A 9,955-nucleotide genomic window follows, 5' to 3' on the forward strand; every position below is an offset into this window, starting at 1 on the left:
CTCTTTACTATTCCGATTTATTTCAATTTTATGTCAATTTTAACATTTTGTTGCTACATGAAATTAATTAATACTTATCATATATACTTTAAACATTAAAGCATTCAAGCGTAATGCACTTCAATCACTCGCCAACAAACAATCTGAAGCTTAACAAGACATTTGAAGTTTTGTAAATTTCTATGTAATAAAGTATTTGGACTGTGTGGATAATTTTAAGTTGACTTGATATCAACGTGGACCTTTAGAAACTTCATGGGAGCTCAGCTCTACCAAGGTGTGAAAACAAAACTACAAGTGTAAATTATATGCCTGCAACTTATATTAAATTATTCATATATATATTAAACAATTAAGTGGCCCGTTTTGTAACAAGTTGATACGAACAAAGGTGAAATTGTCCGCATCTTTTCCTTTAAATTTCTTGGGTCTTTCTTTATTTTGTTTTATTTTATATTGAGTAAACTGCCATTTTGGTCCCTGTGGTTTGGGCAGTTTTGTCATTTTAGTCCAAAACTAAAACTTTTTAAATCTGGGTCCCTGTGGTTTCACTTTTATTGTCATTTTAGTTCAAAATTCAAAAACTCCCTTTTTTTACTGTTGCAACCTGACTATTTTGTCCTTTTGTGCATGGGTATTTTTGTCCAACTGCTTTTCATTTAACATTTTCTTAATTAAAAAACTAAATTAAATACATTTCTTAATTAAATACCCTTGTACAAAAAGACAAAATAGGCAGGTTGTAACAGCAAAAAAAAGGGAGTTTTTGAATTTTGGACTAAAATGGCAATAAAAGTGAAACCACAGGTACCCAGATTTAAAAAGTTTGAGATTTTGACTAAAATGACAAAACTGCCCAAACCATAGGGACCAAACTGGCAGTTTACTCTTTTATATTCTATATAAACTAGACATGTATCAAGAGGAAGACACATTCAACTTAAACTTACAAAACTATGTGTTTTCAGTGTTACATATATATATAGAGAGAGAGAGAGAGATGGAGGTGGAGAGAGAATCAGTGAAACTACTCCTGAATGATGAGCTTGTCATAGCAGCTTGCAATCTTTCCATGAAAGCTCATAACTGTAGGAAATAGGTTCACCTTTTGTAAAATATAATTACAAAATATATCGTAACGAGACTCTCGTTATTCTTAGGAAATATCATGGTACAATACTGGTTGCAATAACTAAATAAAAGAATATAAATATAATTATATATACCAATCTTAATTCAAGCCGCATCTCTGGTGGGTCCTTCACGCGCACTTGATAGCATCCTAGACTCGAGTATTCATCGTCTTGAGTCTTGAAAAATCGTCTTGAGTCTTGAAAAATACTCCTTGACTGCAACAAAGAGCACACTAAAACGTTGACGAATTTGGTTGAGGCACGTGTTCAACACGCTTCCCTTAAAACAGATTGCGCGCCTCTACTAAAGATGACGCGTCTGTCTCCCAGGGTACAACAGCCGAAGCAGTCTGTACTGCCGGAGATGGCTCACGGGCCCAAGGTTACATCCGGTAATTGTAGTGTTAGAACTTGTGGAAAATTATGATACAAAGGTGATGAAATCGTATAGAGAAAACATATTTCTCTAAGTACCCATCACATGGGTCTCCAAGTATTTGTTCTTTCCAAGAACTCTCCATATATTCATGTATATTTCTTGTATCCCTTCTCTTGTATTTTTCTAGCATTTTTCTCTATCTCAAAATGAGGCACAAAGCCTACTATTTTTACAAGAGATGTGGGTTATGAAAAGTTTCTCTTAAATGGTGATTTATTAGAGACATAAAACTCTAGTAAAGTTTCACTTAATTAGGTATTTAATTAGAGAAATAAAAACTCTAATAAAAGCTAATCAAGTGACATAAAAACTCTACTCAAGAGTTTGTCACCATGAAGAGTCCCATAAATTATCACTAAATTAATTTCCATTCACATTATTCTAATTTTCCAACAATCCCCCACATGAATGGAGATTAATCAAAACACACAAAAATCCAATGGAACCTCGACAGTTGAGTTTTGCATACGATAGGTAGGTGTTACCCTTTGAACCTTCGCTCATGAAATGCACTTAGCCCACTAGCTCTGAGTAGATCTCGATGTCTTTGAACTCGTCTGCCGTTTGTGTAGACGACAATACACTTCACACAAGACTCTCCCTAGCCGGGTCATCTCCTCATAGTCGTGTCCAATAATGGTCGTGGAACACTTTCCTGGTTCTGCGAGAGCTCTAGGAATTGTGCCCTCAATTCCATTCGAAGCGACCCCACTTCTCTCTAACATAGGTGATTCTCCTTAGATCATTAAAAGCATTGTGGTTACCGTGATCTATCCAAATCATTTACCACATATTATGCTTAGCCTCACACTTGTCACTTTTAGGAATGGACTAGGAAGTTTATTAATCTTTATAATAAACTACCTTATTAAATGCGTAGGGTTATTCCCCCACAGTGACCTCGCTTATTCATACAATTAGGTTTTCCTATTGAACTCAATTCTTGGGATCTCCAGTCTACTGAGTTAGGTTTCCATCATATGAACTTCATTTTTTAAGGGCTTCAGTCCCATTCCACAACTTGATCTCTAATAAACCCTCAGGTTGTTGGATCCATAACATTAGCAAATAACTTTGCGTATTTGAGATCAGTTGTCATGATGTGTTCTTAACTCATAAGTTAATTTTGCCTATTGTCAACTTCTAAGACTATAACCTCAGTGGCCATCTGAATCTGGTTATAACATATGTCTTCGTAAGATACGTGTATCATTTAAGGCAAACACATCTCCATTATACACTACGACCTTTGTGTCCTCCACTTAGTCGTCTATTTGCAATGTTAGATTGGATTACAAAATCCTTATTGCTAAAAACAAATGCAAGACACCCCCCACATTTAAGTGTTATTGGATAACATTTAGATGTGTTAATGAGAACCATTTCTACATACCCTTATAGGGTTGTTTCTTAAATGGTTCCTCCCCCACATTTCTTGCCATTTGATAAACATTTCCGTAACACCACTTATGGCGACATTTATACATATATGATTGAACAAGACCAACCTTATTGTATCAGTGAATTCAACTCATATTGCATTAGCTTACACAAGCTTCTGAGCTGACCAAAGCAACACATGCCATTGTCATAAGTTTGTCACCAACTTAGAATAATTCTAATTTAACATCTAGAATAAGCTTAGAGAATGAGTTCTCCTCATTAGCTTTTCGAACAAACTTTTAAAAGTTACATGTCATTTCCTTATAATGAATGAAAATTCTCTCTCAACTTTGTCCATACACAAATTCTTTTTGTGTTCATACACATTTGAATGTTTAGAGTTAATTAGTCTTCGTCAAGACCCATAATTAACCAAGTACTAGTCTAGCATGCTTTAGACTACAATACTTTAGCATGTGAACAGAAGATGCATCATTCTGATTCTTCACAGCCCTAAGGATATCATAATATCTCTTTGCAACATTCATCCCTTGTTAAGACAAAATAATGAGACTTATTCATAATCCTAAAACATCAATATTTAGGAAGGTCTCACAAATTATTGTATATAGCACAAAGCTAAATTTCATCATTCATTTAAGGAACATAACTTGATTACCTTTGATCTCCAACAATCTACCATTGACTCGTAAGTACTTAAACATAAGTCTTAATCCAAGTCACTTGTTGAACACATTCATCACCAACAAGATGAATGTTTCTTGTCTACAATCACTATTATGTGTGAGATAGAGTTAACTAGATCGACACTCAACAACATGGCATTCATAATTTTACCATAAGTGATTTGCACACATCTATTGTTATTCATTAGGAGATATGTATATTTAGGATGCTCTCTTAATGAATGTAAAATCTCCATACGCATCTACATATAAATCTCGCAAGATTTATTAAAGGTATTCAATAACATATAGTACTTTTACTTTCATATGTTAGAATTCACACTTGTGAATTTTTCAATGACTTCTAATGAAGTATGCGACATGAATGTCGTTAGTGTATTTCATCTCAATACACTCACTACGTTCTTTCATTACTCATTCATGATGTGGTTATACATTTGATGTTTCATCTTTGACTTTTAGTCAATGTAACAACTCTCAAGTTGTTTATGTCCAAGTATTTTTCATGTGCTATCCGTTTAAAATCATATTCTTTTAAACAATGTATAACCGACGATATAATTATTTTCCACAAAAATAATTTATACGTCACAACCATTAGTGATTTATTTCTTTGTAAAAAATTGCATGTGTTATCCGAAGATATTGAACACAAAACAATAAAATTAATACATTGGAAACTAAATCATAAGTGGCAATCACTTTTGAAATTTAAACGGAAGCATAGACAATATGTAGACATCAAATAGCAAAGTGCTTTTATCTTCAACACTTTATAATCTGACCGAAATCTTCTCAACAATATTGTCCCATGGCGTGTCTTGAGGTACTCCCTCAATAAGACTCCATGCATTTGTAAGTACAAGTTTCCCATTTCATCTTGAAACTTTAAACTTGGACAATTATGCTTAAAACAACACCAAGTTGTTACAAATACTACATTTAAGTAGTAAACTTGAACAATTAAATTTGTTCACAACAACACCAAGTTGTTTTCACCAAATAACATTTTTTTTAACACACATGTTAAAAAAAAATGTTATAACAAGCACATTATAGAATCGAACGTTTACATAAAACTTTTTCCAAAGATATAGTTTATAAAATAAACTGTTTCTCATCGGTTTTAATGCACACATAGGCAATTAAATGTTTACATAAAACATTTATGTCCATTATGAACAATCTCTAACCTCGTATTCGTGATACACATTTTCTAACACACATGTTAGAAAACTTTAAGTCATTATATATATAACATGACCAAATTAAAGCATCAAATTTCATCACTAAAACTCTACTCAAGAGTTTCACCATATGAAGAGTTAAGAGTCTCAATAATTATAGACTTAATCTCTAATAAAACTCATCAAATGTTATCATTAAAACTCTACTCAAGAGTTTCACATATGAAGAGTTAAGAGTCTCAATAATTATATATTTAAACTCTAATAAAACTCATCAAATGTCACCATTAAAACTCTACTCAAGAGTTTCACATATGAAGAGTTAAGAGTCTCAATAATTATATATTTAAACTCTAATAAAACTCATCAAATGTCATCATTAAAACTCTAGTAAAAGTCTCACTTTATTAGAGATTTTATTAGAGAAATAAACTCTAATAAAAACTAATAAATTGACTTGAAACTCTCCTTAAGAGTTTATCTTCCATATGAAGAGTCTAGAAAATGATTTTAATTTCATTAAATTCATATAACTACCACACCATCACTTTATGGTGATTTAATTCCTTGAAGCCAATCAACCATTAACTTCAATGTATGACATTTTATTTCTAAATCATACAAAGCATTAAAACAATGCTATAACAAATTGCTTATATAAAATGTCAACATAAAACATTTCAAAGCATTTGTATTTTAACCATTTTCAACAATCATGTTAAAATGAAAGAAATTCTAACGCGCACGTTAGAAATATTAACATTTCCACAAAATGTTAATTCGACTTGCTAAAACACATATATGGTTCAAATAAATAAGTCATTTCTAATACACCGTCAGAAACTAAACAATTAAAAAATTGCTTCAAACTAACGCGTTTCATGAACGTTTCTAACACACATGTTAGAAGACAAATGATTACAAAAATCATTATAAGACTTATTTGTTCATATCAATCCATGGGTGGATGAATAGTCTACTTTAAATAGAGACTTAATTAGAGACATAAAACTCTAATCAACTAACATAAAACTCTTATTTAAAGTAATAAAAAAAAACTCTACTTATGAGAGTTTAACGTTTACAAAAAACATATGGTTTACACCAATAATTCCGGTCTAACACACATGTTAGAGAATTTAACGTTTACAAAAAACGTATGGTTGACACCAATAATTCCGGTCTAACACACATGTTAGAGAATTTAACGTTTACAAAAAACGTATGGTTTACACTAATAAACCCGATCTAACACAAAAGTTAGAAAAATTAACGATTCCCAAAATCGTTTAAAAACCAAACGGTTGAACCAAAACCATTCGTTTTGTACCGCGGTATAGGATTTAAGATTGTATCTCAATCTCAAGAAATCCAAACACAACAAGTTGTACCACATACATATTTCCCAAAAGCAAATATTTACAAGATCATAATCTTTAAAAAATATATATTTTTTTATTATTATAAATCCTTTTGTGAACCCAAAATCCTTATAAATAAGGTTTTAAGATTGTAGCAACAATCTCATGAAATCTGTTTTAAGTTTGTAGGAAATAGGTTCACCTTTTGTAAAATATAATTACAAAATATATCGTAACGAGACTCTCGTTATTCTTAGGAAATATCATGGTACAATACTGGTTGCAATAACTAAATAAAAGAATATAAATATAATTATATATACCAATCTTAATTCAAGCCGCATCTCTGGTGGGTCCTTCACGCGCACTTGATAGCATCCTAGACTCGAGTATTCATCGTCTTGAGTCTTGAAAAATCGTCTTGAGTCTTGAAAAATACTCCTTGACTGCAACAAAGAGCACACTAAAACGTTGACGAATTTGGTTGAGGCACGTGTTCAACACGCTTCCCTTAAAACAGATTGCGCGCCTCTACTAAAGATGACGCGTCTGTCTCCCAGGGTACAACAGCCGAAGCAGTCTGTACTGCCGGAGATGGCTCACGGGCCCAAGGTTACATCCGGTAATTGTAGTGTTAGAACTTGTGGAAAATTATGATACAAAGGTGATGAAATCGTATAGAGAAAACATATTTCTCTAAGTACCCATCACATGGGTCTCCAAGTATTTGTTCTTTCCAAGAACTCTCCATATATTCATGTATATTTCTTGTATCCCTTCTCTTGTATTTTTCTAGCATTTTTCTCTATCTCAAAATGAGGCACAAAGCCTACTATTTTTACAAGAGATGTGGGTTATGAAAAGTTTCTCTTAAATGGTGATTTATTAGAGACATAAAACTCTAGTAAAGTTTCACTTAATTAGGTATTTAATTAGAGAAATAAAAACTCTAATAAAAGCTAATCAAGTGACATAAAAACTCTACTCAAGAGTTTGTCACCATGAAGAGTCCCATAAATTATCACTAAATTAATTTCCATTCACATTATTCTAATTTTCCAACAATAACCACAATCAAGATTATCTTACTAGCACCAAGAAACATAATGCTTCTTCGTCGTCATCGACGCAGGTTTTAACCATTGCATTTAAAGGATCATTTGAGGTCGATGATTTCTACCATGATGATCATTTTGGTGAGACCAACGTTGATTGTAGTTTGTTTCCGTCTCTCAGGCGTATCGGAGAGGCTCAACTTGCCAAAGTCAATGGACCAATTCTTAAAACATTTCAAGCTATTTTGAACAATTCTGGGTTCATATCAGAGGTATAGTTGACTTTCAGTTTCTCAGTTTTTTTTCCAGTTTATACCAACATAAAAACTTAGAAGTTTGACTGACCTCAAAGTCAAACTATGAATTTCCAGGTGGAGAAAGCTGTAAAAGAAGATAAAAAAATCTTATTCACCGGTCATTCATCAGGCGGTGCAAAAGCAAGTCTTGCGACACTGTGGATGCTTGACGAATACACAAGGAAACGAAAAATCAGACATCCAATTGGTTGTGTAACTTTCGGGTCTCCCCTGATAGGTGATCGGACCGTCAGCCACGCGGTTAGGCGAGAGAAATGGGCGGGTCATTTTACCCATTTTGTCATGGAGCATGACATTGTTCCTCGTATGACGCTTGCTCCAAAAACATCCATTCAAGAACACCTATCCGATATCCTACAATTCTTTCAACAAAAAGTCAAACCTGTCACAACTCAAAAATCCCACAGATTTCCCAAGTTTTTCAACAAAAAAACTCCTGTAAGAACCATTGATCATGATCAGTCGGTAGATGACAACCAAGCTGTAACTTTTTTTGAAAACGTGTTGATTAACACATCAACAGTTGCAAACCATGATGCATTTGATCTTATGGAACCTACAAACTCGCTAAAGGACAAGTTATCGGCTGACTTTGTAAAAGTCGGCCCTTACAGACCTTTCGGTACTTATGTTTTTTGCACTCGAGGCGATGATCTGGGCTCATCTTCACCGAGAAGCAGCTAGTTGTAGAAAACCCAAATGCCGTCCTCCAGTTATTATTTTATTTCTTGCAGTTACCCAATGAAGATCAAGATTTAGCAAAATTTGCTCATGAAAGTTTAAACGCTAATTTTCGTTATGAAGAGGAACTCAAGAATAACGGGTTGCAGTTAGTTAAAATGGTTGATCTAAAACACCTTAACGATCACCTGTTAACATCTGATGGAACCACTGGTGATACAGTCCGAACTAGTAACAAAGCTCTATTTGAACTGGTGAGTACCGACTTTCGATCCATTTACCAATGAACGATTCAATTTTTGCTATGTAGTAAAAAAAAAAAAAAAAAAAAAAAAAAAAAAAAAAACTGGTCCTATAGGTCAGATTTCGCCTAAAGTCTTTATAATACATAAATATATAAATAAATTTATTAAATTAATACAACTTTTGCACTAAACTATATATTCATGTTATTACAGACTGCAAGTGCAAAATGGTGTTTACTAGCAGTGGAAGAGGCCGAAAAGAGGAAGTTGAAAAATATGGATCAAATCAAAAAATCCATGAGAAAGTACAAATCAAATGAAAGCGAATCTACGACAAAGATAAAGATCATTGAAGATAGGTTAGACGAAATGCACAAGGACAAATCAAATGAAAGCGAATCTACGACAAAGATAAAGATCATTGAAGATATGTTAGACAAAATGCACAAGTACAAAGAAAAAGCTCGTCAAGGAACCACTGATTACTATGAAGCTTTTAAACTTCAAGACAAGTATGTCGACTTTAAAGCTAACGTGAGACGTTTAGAGCAAGCCAAAATATGGGATGTGATAGTTGAAATTGTGGTGCGTAAGGACTTGCCTGATGAATTTGAGGTGTGGGATGAGTTGGTGGTTTTAGCGACAGAATTTAGAAGACTTTATGAGCCGTTGGATATTGCAAATTATTATCGGCACTCCAAAGGTGACGATAATAAGGGATTGAGTTATATGGAAGTCAGACCAAAGAGGTATAAGTTTACACAGAGATGGTACGAACACGCAAATGTGATGGGGTTTGAGTTGCTTTCTGAGAGCAATTTTGTTGCTGAGGTAGAGGAACTTATGAAACCGGAGAAGAAAACGGTTGAAGAGGCTAGGAAGGATTTCGAGAACATAAAGGATAAAGTTCGGATGTGGAAATCCGATGAGAAAATAGCATACAAAGATGTGTTTTGGGGAGGATCTATTTTGTCCAAGTTGCAAGAAAAACTCGCAGAAGCTTAACTAGATTTGATCGATGGTCATCAAAGAGAGGGTTAACTCTGTGTCGGGCATTCTTGTCACAAACTCTGTGTTCTTATTTATGTTGTGTGTGATTATTATTTATGTTGTGTATGATTCTGTAATATTTATGCAATTATGCATGCCCTTTCCTATTACACATCAAGATTGTGATATTCTTATAACAATTACAATTAGGCTTGATAACTCAAATTTAGTAGACAGATAAATAAATAATTTAATAGTCTTACCTTAAGAATTGCAGCCTTGTGGGTTGCTGATGGCGTTCACCGTCTTTCTTCATGGAGTATAGTAAGCATCCTGACCCATGCGCCAGAAAGCTTCAAAGGAGCTAAATTTGAGTTAAATGAATTAAGAAACAGGACAAAAAGGTTAATATCTGAATATCAAAATTCTATAAATAATTACAAAAACACCTGCCCTG

The 9,955-nt window shown here is 33.4% G+C and overlaps 1 pseudogene; it reads left to right on the forward strand.

Annotated features, from left to right (window-relative positions):
- The first annotated feature begins 948 nt into the window (after positions 1–948).
- Positions 949–9,639, forward strand: LOC110941440 (annotated as a pseudogene).
- The last annotated feature ends 316 nt before the right edge of the window (positions 9,640–9,955 follow it).

Source organism: Helianthus annuus, chromosome 5 (assembly GCF_002127325.2).
Source record: "Helianthus annuus cultivar XRQ/B chromosome 5, HanXRQr2.0-SUNRISE, whole genome shotgun sequence".
Classification (NCBI taxonomy): Eukaryota; Viridiplantae; Streptophyta; class Magnoliopsida; order Asterales; family Asteraceae; genus Helianthus; species Helianthus annuus.